The sequence below is a fragment of the Lepeophtheirus salmonis genome, chromosome 5 (assembly GCF_016086655.4).
Source record: "Lepeophtheirus salmonis chromosome 5, UVic_Lsal_1.4, whole genome shotgun sequence".
NCBI lineage: Eukaryota > Metazoa > Arthropoda > Copepoda > Siphonostomatoida > Caligidae > Lepeophtheirus > Lepeophtheirus salmonis.
Window position 1 is genome coordinate 60,332,171 of NC_052135.2, and position 11,502 is coordinate 60,343,672.

General features: G+C 30.6%; 1 long non-coding RNA gene across 1 annotated transcript; it reads left to right on the forward strand.

Moving 5' to 3' along the window:
* The first annotated feature begins 8,831 nt into the window (after window positions 1-8,831).
* LOC139905265 (uncharacterized) lies at window positions 8,832-10,424 on the forward strand. Its single transcript, XR_011779904.1, has 4 exons — window positions 8,832-9,418; window positions 9,471-9,757; window positions 9,820-9,871; window positions 9,922-10,424. It is a non-coding gene; the product is annotated as an uncharacterized lncRNA (long non-coding RNA).
* The last annotated feature ends 1,078 nt before the right edge of the window (window positions 10,425-11,502 follow it).

An 11,502-nucleotide genomic window follows, 5' to 3' on the forward strand; every position in this document is an offset into this window, starting at 1 on the left:
TATTCAAACTTATTAATACTACGTACAAGAAATAAATGAGTGACGTCATATAAAAGCGACATCTTGCGAAAATATTATGACATCTTTGACCATACTATTACCTCAGACGAGCGATTCTCGATGCACTACTTGGTTTAATGTTTTAGTGCTTATGAAAGACGAAGCGTAACGCTGAGGATTTGTTGTGGATTTATAATTGTAAGTACTTTTTGTACTCAGAGTAGAATTGAGGATTGATGTAATTTTATTGGGGATCGACATCAGAGTAATTCTACAAAAAGTCTCTCTTTTCTTCCTAGTTACAACTGATTGTAGCTGATCGAATGAAACGTCATGAACATTATTCTTTCTCTCCTCCAAAAAAAGTCTTCAAAGTTTCAGGGTTACCATGCGGATTTTCGGTTTCTTTTTTTAACATGTCCATTCTTCAATGGATTTTCATCACAAAGCATATATGTTGCCCCTCAACACATAAACAAGCGATGATGATGTTGTCACAAAATTGAGTCCGGATTACGTTCGTAGAAATTATTTCGATATACCCTTTTGAAGTGCTGCAAATTGCACTTTAATTAGTAAAAATCCTCACAATAAAAATAAAATAAAAGAAGTTGATAGATTTTATTTGAAAGATCATATTGGGACCGATATAAGACTCCTAAATCAATTAAAGGTTTTACACTATAACTAAAATTATTGGTTATTATAAATTATCCCACAAATTCGAATATCTGTCGATTAAATATTGGGTTGTGTATATATACGAAGCAAAAATATAAAATTGTTATTATTTTTTTCTTTTTCTTGATATTTGTTCAAAATTGTCTTAATGTTGACACACCAAATATGCATTTCGAATGGAGTTTATTAAATAATATATGGATCGTACCATTTTCTAATGCTTGAAATATTTCCTTTATGTAAGTCACTAATTAACATTAGTTTTCAATTAATTAATTATACGGCCTATTTAATAACTTCCTTCATGATTTCAAAAGATGTTTTTTTGATCAAATCATGAATAAAGACCTTTATAATTAGGTTATAAAAAGAGTCCATTTGAGTCCATCGACAAGTTTAATCATGAGTTCCTTGATATGAGTCTACACAAAAATTAAAGTCCAACGTCATTCCAATATGCTTTTCATGCCTTACATCCATTAATTAATAATTATTTATTTGAAGGTATACAATAATAAATTATTCATACGATATGTTGAGGACTGTTTAACTAATAATAATAATTATCATTATTCATAAAATGAACTAAAATATAATTTATTTATTAGAGCATACATGTGTGCTCGTCAACACAAAAGCAAGCTGGAATGATTTTTTCAAAATTAAGTGCAGATAAAATTTGTATTCTTCAACAAATTATCGTCTATTTATATTAAGGGCTTGACCGTTATTAAAATTAGCCACTAGCCAATAGGGCTAGTCATTTTTCCCCCATCTTAAAAATTTACTAGGCTAGAATACCACAAAATATAAACTACCTATGTTGTATATAAAATGGAGATATTTGATTGAATTAGATTCTATATGAAGGATGCCATTTTTTCCAATATAAAACAAGGACAAAACGAACTTTACGAAATAAGTTTAGTAAATTGGTTGGTTCTGGAATTGAAATTATGTTCCGCGCTTAGAAATGTCAGTTTTGCTAAAAAAACACATTTCCAAACTACACAGGATGTGAAATATTGCAAAATTTGTCTTATAGAAAAATACATTTTACATAAAAATTAACCATAATATTTGTTTTTAATGTATATTTGACATATGAGACGTTGACAAATAAGTACTCTTCATGGTTTGAAACCAAAATTGCTTGGGTATGTGGTTTTTAAGATACGGTATTATGTAGTCCAATGGGCTTGATACAGGTCACCTTTTACTAGCCCTACTGTTTTTTTTACTTGTTAGTATGTTGGCTTATCTGTCGAGCCATGTATACTTCAACAAATTATAGCCCTCTATGTGTCCCGTAAATTGTACTTAAAGACACCAAAATTGATCTTCACAATAAAAGAATACGAAAGTGATATATTTTATTTTAAATTGGCCATACCAGAATCCATACAAGTCTCTTGAATCAAATAAAGGTTTGAAATTAAAGGTAAAGTTCTTGGGTATCTACACTCATTACACATAACCACCGAAAATCAACATGGTAACCCTGACAATTTGAAGAATGTTTTGGAGGAGAGAAAGAATAATGCTCATGACCTTTTATTAGATCAGCTACTATCAGTTGTGGAGAAAAATATATAAACAAGGACATTAACTAGAATTACTCTGATATCAATCCCCAATTCTACTCTGAGTACAAAAAGTATTTACAATTATAACTCTGCAACAAATCCTCAGAGTTACGCTCCGTCTGTTATGAGCACGCTCGAATGTTAAATCAGGTTTTGAATTGAATAGAATCTATTTAGGAAAGAATCTTCACTACTCAGGAATTAAATAATATTGACAACTGCGGAGGAAAAATAATTTATTCTTCAGATTACCAATTCTAAAAAAACGGCCTAGTTAAAAAAACAACGGATTTTCATCACTGATGAGCGCGATGAGAGGTAGAAGCGAGACGTATGGTACTGTTGATTAAGGTTTATTTTTAAAATGAGTTTTCTATTATGTTATGATATTGGAGAATATAATATAATTTGGTTCTACTCTAGAAATGAGAATCTTCTATATTTCAAATAACACTAAAAGAGAGTTGAAAAAAAAAAATTCATGAATACTTGATTTACTTTGTGAAACTCATCGTAAAACTTACATATTTCTATACCTATTAATTATACATCTCTTAAATGTCTCCCCTTAAAGTTACTAATATGATATCATATCAATTTGGTATGGTATAAAATGAGTATTAAAAAACTAATGATTATCACTTTACCTGAAGCAGTAGATTACTATTAAATTGATAATTTAGAGTATCATAACGTATATTAAATATGTGGCATTAAATTACAAAAAATATTAATTAGAAATTTTAATAGAAGTGATACACTGAAAATTAATCAAATTAATAATGATAAATGATACCATATGGAAGTTATTAATATTAAATATTACCAATGGTTTCAACAAATTATTGACGACAAATGTAAATTATATACATATATGACAAATTAAATGAGAGATATTTATACAGAAATAAATATACTAATGAAGAAATAAAATCTGTTTTCTTCTTATTTTTTATTGTTATTTAATACTTTTCTAATTGATACGGGAAAAAACTCTATTAAATACATCCGTCAAGATATAAAAAACAACCAAGTGAATGTGCTACAATTTTATAAATATTGTAATGAAATAATTTATTATAAAAAAGGCTCGAAAACTGAGAAGAAACAAATTGAACACAGACTAAATGTGAACATAAGTGTTTTCAAAACATGCAGTCGGTGGAGATATTGTTATTTTAGGGGAATAAGCTATTGTAACGAGATCTAAGAAAGCTCGTCTATGCAAAATCTGCCTTTGGAAAACTCGCCTTGGAAAAAATCACCGGCCAGAGGAATTGCCTTCCTTTAGTTAATGTAAGTATTATCCGGTTAACAGTTAAAAAGATACACAAGGTTACTTGAACATTATGTGAGTTTGTTTTAAAGAAAATGAAGGATGTTTTAATATACCTTTTTAATAATAAAAATATTTTATTAATATTTTTTAAAGAACTTAAACCAAGATGAATATTTTATTATTTCAATATGAAACAATATCCCCAAAAAACATACAAAATATTGCACGTACTCATATGAGGACGTTAGGCGTTAATGGGTTATTTAGATTAAATACAGGAAATTAATTTATTTTATGAATTGTAACTCTCAGAAATTGATGGCCAAATTGTATTTTTGAGAAATTGGGATGCTCCATGGTAAAAAGAGATATATTACATAAAACAAGCATCTTTAAGAGGTCGGTGTTAAAGTTAAAGTTGCCAGCATCATTATGAGTTAAATGTTGTTTATATGATACTTTATATGCACTTGATGTGGAATGGAACGTATTTTCGTTTCAATTATGTACATTGTAAATATATTTCAACGGTTTCGGTTCAGCTACATCGGGCTCTGTTCTTTTTTATACAGGCTCTGTTTGGTAACAGGGACATAAAAAAACAGGGGCTTCGCTAAAAAATTCGCTCCCAGGAAATAATATTAGATAAAAAACAGAGCTGCAACTACCTTATACGCAACACGGAGTGTGTAATAACCCAAGTTCCATCAGGGGCCCTGAAAACTAAGATTGCATAAGATAATGGTTTTCAAAGTGGGGGCTGTGAGGGGAGGCTAGAGGGAGGAGGGTACAGGAAGATGGAGAATTGAGGATTGATTTCAGTCTACACATACATAGTAAATGTTTTGTATAAAGGGGGCCTCAGCCAAAAATGTATTAGTGAAGGGAGCCTTGGCGTAGTAAAGTTTGGGAAGCCCTGGCTTAAGAAATATTATATTTATCATTTTATAGGGCCCCGACAAGTTTAGTTGCGCACCTGATTATTTTCTGTCTCTTTCTTGAGAAAAGGTTTCGTGATATAATAAAAGTATCGACGTGTTTACATAAAATTATGAATATATAAATATTAAAAGGTGATAAATATACCAAAAAAATACTACAAACAAAAATACTTATGGTGTGTATGGCAAAATTTTCACTCGGTGCATATTAAATTATAAGCTGGGTCTGGAACAGAAAGGATTCCTGAAGAAGAAGATACTCTAACATTTGGTACAACAAATAATGAATCATTAAAATGTGCTCAAGATGAAGATTTAACTCTATCAGATATTCCGTGTCATTCTCGAAACGTAAAACATACATTAACAACAAAGGAATCTCAGAAAACATCTGATAAATAGCAAATACACAGATCAAAATTGAATAAAAACTTTTAAAAGTCTGAATTCATGAACTAATTTACTGAGTATTCAATGTGAGTGTACAAAATAAGGGGAGATTTGGCGCAATAACTGCAATTGAGTTCTGAAAGGCCTTTGATACCATTTTACACGGACATATTTTGAGAGCAATAATTAAGTGCACACCATTGCTTTTATATTATCCTCATATAGGATACGGGTGTAGACCATGGGTCGGCAACATACGGCACACGTCCCACTGCTGTACGCACAAGTTAGAATATATTCCTGTAGTTTGTGTATGTCTTTTACCATTATTGTTGATAATGGGACACTCATTGACTAGAAATGTTGAAGTTGGGACTCCATGTCAAAAGGTTGCCTACCCCTGGTGTAGACTGTAAGTACATAATAATAATAATAATTCAAGTCAAGTCTCTTGACACCAATTATTAGACGTACATAATTGTACATATTATATACAGACCTTCATGACCTATTATTTTATATATTTACCCTACCCAAAAAAAATATTTGGTAAACCCAAAATAGCAAAATATTTTACTTGTTACTATGTAAAACTAAGATAATTTTAGGCAGATTCAATGGACCTACCTTCTATTTCAAAAAAATGTATTATAGATCAGGAGTGTTCTCTACAAATATGAGTTATGCAACAAATTTAGCTTTGTATGACGTTATAGGGACTGTTTGATGTACAAGAATAGCCACGAGAGGCCTTCTATCTAGTGAACACCAAACAAAATTTTAAACACTAAGAGGGAGTTTAATTTCTCTAGAAAAATTTGTATTAATTAATGACTGTATTTTTTTGTGTCATAAACTTTACTTCGATATACGATTTTCAACATTTCATAATGTTGTGATGATTATGTATTAATAAGAATATATACGTGTTCCTATTAAGTTACATCGTTGCCTTATTCCTCCACGTCTCTTCTCTCCTCATTTCTCTGAGTCGTACTGGATTCCTTTATTTAATAGTTTGTGTCTCTTCAACCTTGTCAAGACACAACATAATCATTTAAAAACCTATTGAGTTTTTCCTTGATTCTCAGGCTGGTCTAGGATTTTCAGACCGGAGCTCAAATGTAATATTTATTGTATTTTACTTTCGTAAGTAGAGGAAATTAAGTATGGAAGTGTGATAAAGACAACTCTATTATTATAATAAGTTCATTTCCACCTATTTTCATTGTAGATTTTAATTATACAAGGCATTCCTTCCTCTCGGTGTTACCTCCCAAACATAAGAATGTATACTGTATTTTGATGTCGATCGTCGATTTTTTTTATCCCCTCCCCCTGGTAGTGTTCTGAACCATGATTGATTGTTTCAATTTAGCCTAATTTATGCTGTGAACAATTCCAAAATATTATTGAATAATAATTCTATAGTTTAACTATCTATCTATTTCTATTTGGAGCAAATATTACAGGATAATAGGTGGATCAAATGTTCTCTCCCGATAATCCGCTTTACTCTGCTTTGAACTTGATCTTTTTCAGCTGTTGCTCTGATATATGACCCATTTCTAATTGTCAGTCAACATTTGGTTCAAAAATGAATTGATTTTTTTAACGTTTCAGTATAGAGTCGCAAGCATCGATTCAATCCAAAAAATACTTTTGCGTCAATTATTCTTAAGACCAGCTTTATGCAAAGGCTTTCAAAGGATTTTCTGGCTAATCTTCAATTCCTGGGCAATGGAGTAAGTGCTCACAATTATTTTATTAACGTTTTTGATGATTGGCTTACCATAGCGTGTCTGATCTTCGACGTCCATATTTCCAGAACGGAATCGTATATAATTCGATACTGTATTGGGTCCATAAATATCACATTTTTTTGTCTGCCTGCTCCGCATTTTCACCTTGGTCGTAGTGATACTAAAGAATGTCTCGACTTTTCTCTTTCCTTACTTCAATTTTGGAATGCTGTAATACACAAATATCATCACCAAACACAAAACTTTCTATGAAGTTTTTTAAGGTTACGCCTTTACCTTTAAGTGTATTTCAGTTTTTTCTTTAATTAATGCATTAATTGTGAGATATAGCTCACTAAAGACATCTTGCAAAAAACGCTCATAACTTTTTACTTAACCTAATACATTGAAGGTAATGATGACATGTCCTTTAAATGAAAGACAAATTTTTCCCATACTGCTTGAGGGCTCTATTGTCGAATTTATCTCAAATATTAAAAAAACAACCAGAGTCTGGTTGTATGAAAACAGTGGAGTTTTAATAATAATTAATTAAAAAGGTAATGATTTTTATTTGACTTGAGAAGTTTTATCATTCATTTTGTATTTAAAGGCAATTGCTTTCTACTCACAAATATAATTTTGTTGGTGTTTTTATACGTAATACTACCAGCGATAGCTGCCTTAAAAGTACGTTTTTTACATATATGTTTACACAACAATAGCGCTCCAGCAGTTATCTATTCTTTTAACACATTTGTGGTTTTGTGCAAGGAGTATATATTTTACATTGTAATAAAAAAGGAAGATAACTTTTTACGGAACGAGGATTTGAGAGGGTTATGAGGGGAATAAGTTTTTTTTTTTTTTTTTGAAAGTTTGTTACGTATGATTCAGGATTTAGGCTTTAACGAATACTCATAATTTGTAAAATATACATATTTATACATATGGATAAATTAAAATGACCTAAACATACCCAGGTTTTAAATGAATATCTTAAAATACACATAAAATGTTTCTTACTGATAATATTCCACTTAAAAATTTTGACTTGTATAAAATATTTGTTGAAGAACCGCAAATGTCTGCAAAAATACTAATGCTCCATTATTGTGATTATTATACTTCATAATTATCTACATACAATTAATGTCATTAATTACATCCATCCAAAAACATGACTGTTTATAGGACTATTGGCGGACAGCAATAAATTATGTTATTATGAGGATCTGGTGACAAGAAACAAAGAAACTATCAAACAGCAATGCTTTTAAGTCTACGAATGAGGATCCATACCTCATAATTATTTGTGATATATGTGTATTGTTTCACTTAACTTAAAAGAAAAAAAATCTAGCCTGGCTTTATAGCGTCATCCCACAACAATAAAAATTGTACCCAATGTATTTTTGTCAGCTGTGGATTTGTCTTTTTGTTTAAAATATAGATAAATTGAACTCAATTGGCTCAGATTTTTATGCTGTAAATCAAGGGATTTCAAAGTGTGGGAGAAATATATATATTATGTATAATGTCCTTGATATAGAAATTTAATTAGTCAAGCATACTATACATAATATAGAGGATATGAAATTTGACATTCTAATAAATCATTCCAAAATATTTAAATACAGGATTTGATTTGTTTATATTTTTATGATAAAAAAAATAATTTATGTATTTGTTTTATTTCAGGATTTCTTAGATGTTACCTATTTGTTTTAAACTTCTCATAATTATTTTTAAGTTGAGCATTATCTTGATTCAGGAACTTGGCTCTAGAGAAAAACAAAAAGTGTCGTCTTGGTCCTTATTTAGGACAACTGTTCAGTCAGGTATCATCCAGTTATACTTTTCAGTGCTTAAAGGAGGTAAAATTGATCCCTCGTGACGTCATTGAGAGTATTTTTCCTTTTTAAATTATTTTGTTGTATAACAAAATAAATTATATTACTAAGTTACCGAGTGGTCCATTTAAATCTGAACACTTACTAATTCAATAATTAATGAAGGTTGAGGGATTGAAGTTAATTCACATTTCGATATAATAAAGTTTAAGCAATTAGTTATAATTTAGGGTGATAATTTTGGTCAGAATAGAAAAGCGTGCGAGGAGAAATAAATAAATACGCATAGCATCATTAATTAAATAATATACATATTTTTCTATCAATCAGGAACGTTATAATTCCCGCCTATATGATTCAATATTAATATAATATTAGATGCTGATAGTCGATAGAGAACTGAATAAAATGCCTAAAATAACGTCGCCTTCTGTCTGGATTTATGAAAATGGAGGCCCAGGAATTTGGAAAATACTTACTGGATGAAAAACAGATGGCTTGTCAGATTTGTCGATATATATGTACTTTTAGTCCCCCTTCTAGAATTAAACGCCACTCATTATCCTCATCTCATATCAAGAGCATGGATATTCATCTAAAAAATTAAGTTAATGATGAATACATCAAGTCAGACTTTAACTTTGATCTCACAAAGATGTTTATTGCATGTAATATATCCTTATCCATTGCTAATCATCTACGTTCAAAAAATTTATGGAGAAATATACGGGTAAACCCGTCCCTTCCCGAGGAACCATCATTAAATTAATGGAAGATGTTGGTAATGATGTCATTTATAGAAATACCCCCATTGTAAATTGTGAAGTTGAGATAATTTTCAGCATGTATTGAGTCATCTACACCAAATTACGGTCAAATTATCAGTAAAAAGTAGAAAATATTTACTAATTTCGAAATAGAACTCTGAATTTTGTACTATCTAACAGTAAGTATTCAATTTTTTGTAAATCTAACCATAAAATATGATTCTATTTTAGCTAAACATATCAAGAATTATGATACACAACTCATTAAATGGCAAAAACAACTGCTTAAATGGTCAAAACAACGGGGGTAGTAGCTTTAGATGGTTCGCAACTAGTTTGTCTGACACTAGTTTCTTCACTTAAGGCTTAGCTATGGTTCATAAGCTCCAAGAAATGGTGTTCAGAAAACTCATAAAAGGCAAAAACAACTGCTTAAATGGTCACAACAACGGGGGTAGTAGCTTTGGATGGTTCGCAACTAGTTTGTCTAACACTAGTTTCTTTTCTTAAAGACTTGGGTATAATAATTAGGTTTTCCAATATTATATAGTAAATAAATATTACTTTTTTGTCACTTAAGGATTAGCTATGATTCAGAAGGTCCAAGAAATGGTGTTCAGAAAACTCATAAAGTAATTAAGGTTTAAAATTTGACTGCATGGATTAACCTTTCTTTTCTTAGATAAACATGAAATAAATGAAAGTGGGATTCTAAAAGCTGTTCGTACTAAGATTGGAAGAAGATATGGATTTAAATCTAACATTATTTTTTTATTTTATGATTTTGACATTTACTTTATTATTAATAATTATTAAGATCTCATAGGTAGAGATATATCTATCCTGTGCACAATTGTATATGCAACTAGCACATGAGGAAAAAGGGTGATGATATTTTTGATTAAACCCCACGTCTGGCTTGTGTTTTGCAACCTAAATTTATTACATATTGAACTGAATTCCAATGTTATAACAAGAAAATATTATTTGGATCAATCTATTATTTCAATATTCTGTATTTATAATTTATTGTTATTAATAGTTATATGATACTAATTGTTTAATTTTGTATATTTAACTTAAATGTATGATGGTTTATTTTTTATTTTTTAGTATGTAGATTATATTTAATTTAAGCCTTCTATTTTAAACTTGGAACTTCAAATATATTTCGAAATACTCTTACTTTGTCGTTTTATTATTTATTATTCTGAGAATATGGTTCATAATTAATTACAATTTCATGGAGTGTGACGTTTTTAAATCTACTGTAACGGATAAAAACCGTCTAAGTCAATTATACGTAGTATATCTTTATTAAACAAATACTTTCGTTATACCCTCAAAAATCATAATAAAGCAGGCATCTGATAAATACTGATGTGATTATCAGTGAGAATCACATCAGTATTTTAAACAATGGTTCTGTCTTTCTCCCACCCCCTTCTCCTCGCGCGCGTTTTTCTCTACAATATTATCACAAACCTGAGCTCTCTAGCTTACGTACAAGTCGAGAAAATGACACTTAAACACTTCTATTCGCGCACTCCCAGCAGTTAAGCGTCTCCAGAACCATTGTATACGCCGTCAGCAAATCTGAAATGTTGGAGAGGAAGAAAGGTAGGTCCCGTCAATAATGCCAAACTCGACCTGGATGAGTTAAAAAAAAAAAAAAAAAAACAGCCCAGGATAGTCCCCTCCAGTCCATGCAAGAAATCTCGGGGTTTCACACCAGAATGTCCAGAAAACTATTAACAAAGTGGGTGGAAAGAGCCTTATGAGGGTAAAGAGGTCACTTTTTACACCACAAAGGAAGTAAACCAACCTCCTATGTTGCACGGCTATTTTGAATTAATCTTATGAGCTCTTTTTTGATACTTTTGTCCTCCCTACAACCTTGATGCTAACCCTTCGAATACACCTTTGGGTGCATGTCGAGGGGAAGGCCTGTAGTGTCCATCATCTAAACACTGAGACTGTCAAAGCCACTGTCAACCAGCACTAGGACACCATAACAGAAGACTAAATATGCATCGGGTGTCAGGTCGTCTGCCGCCTGGAAGGCCATTTTTACCTCTAAGGTTGGCTATATTAATGCCGCACATCTATTTATAGTATTAATTTTGTTTAAATTCTGTTGTTAATAAAATAATTATATCTTGATATAGTTTAAAATTCAAAGTGTTCCGATTTTAATGTATTACTCTGTAATATAATATGTTCGTTTTATACTGCATTATAAGGAAAGCATGAATATTTTTTG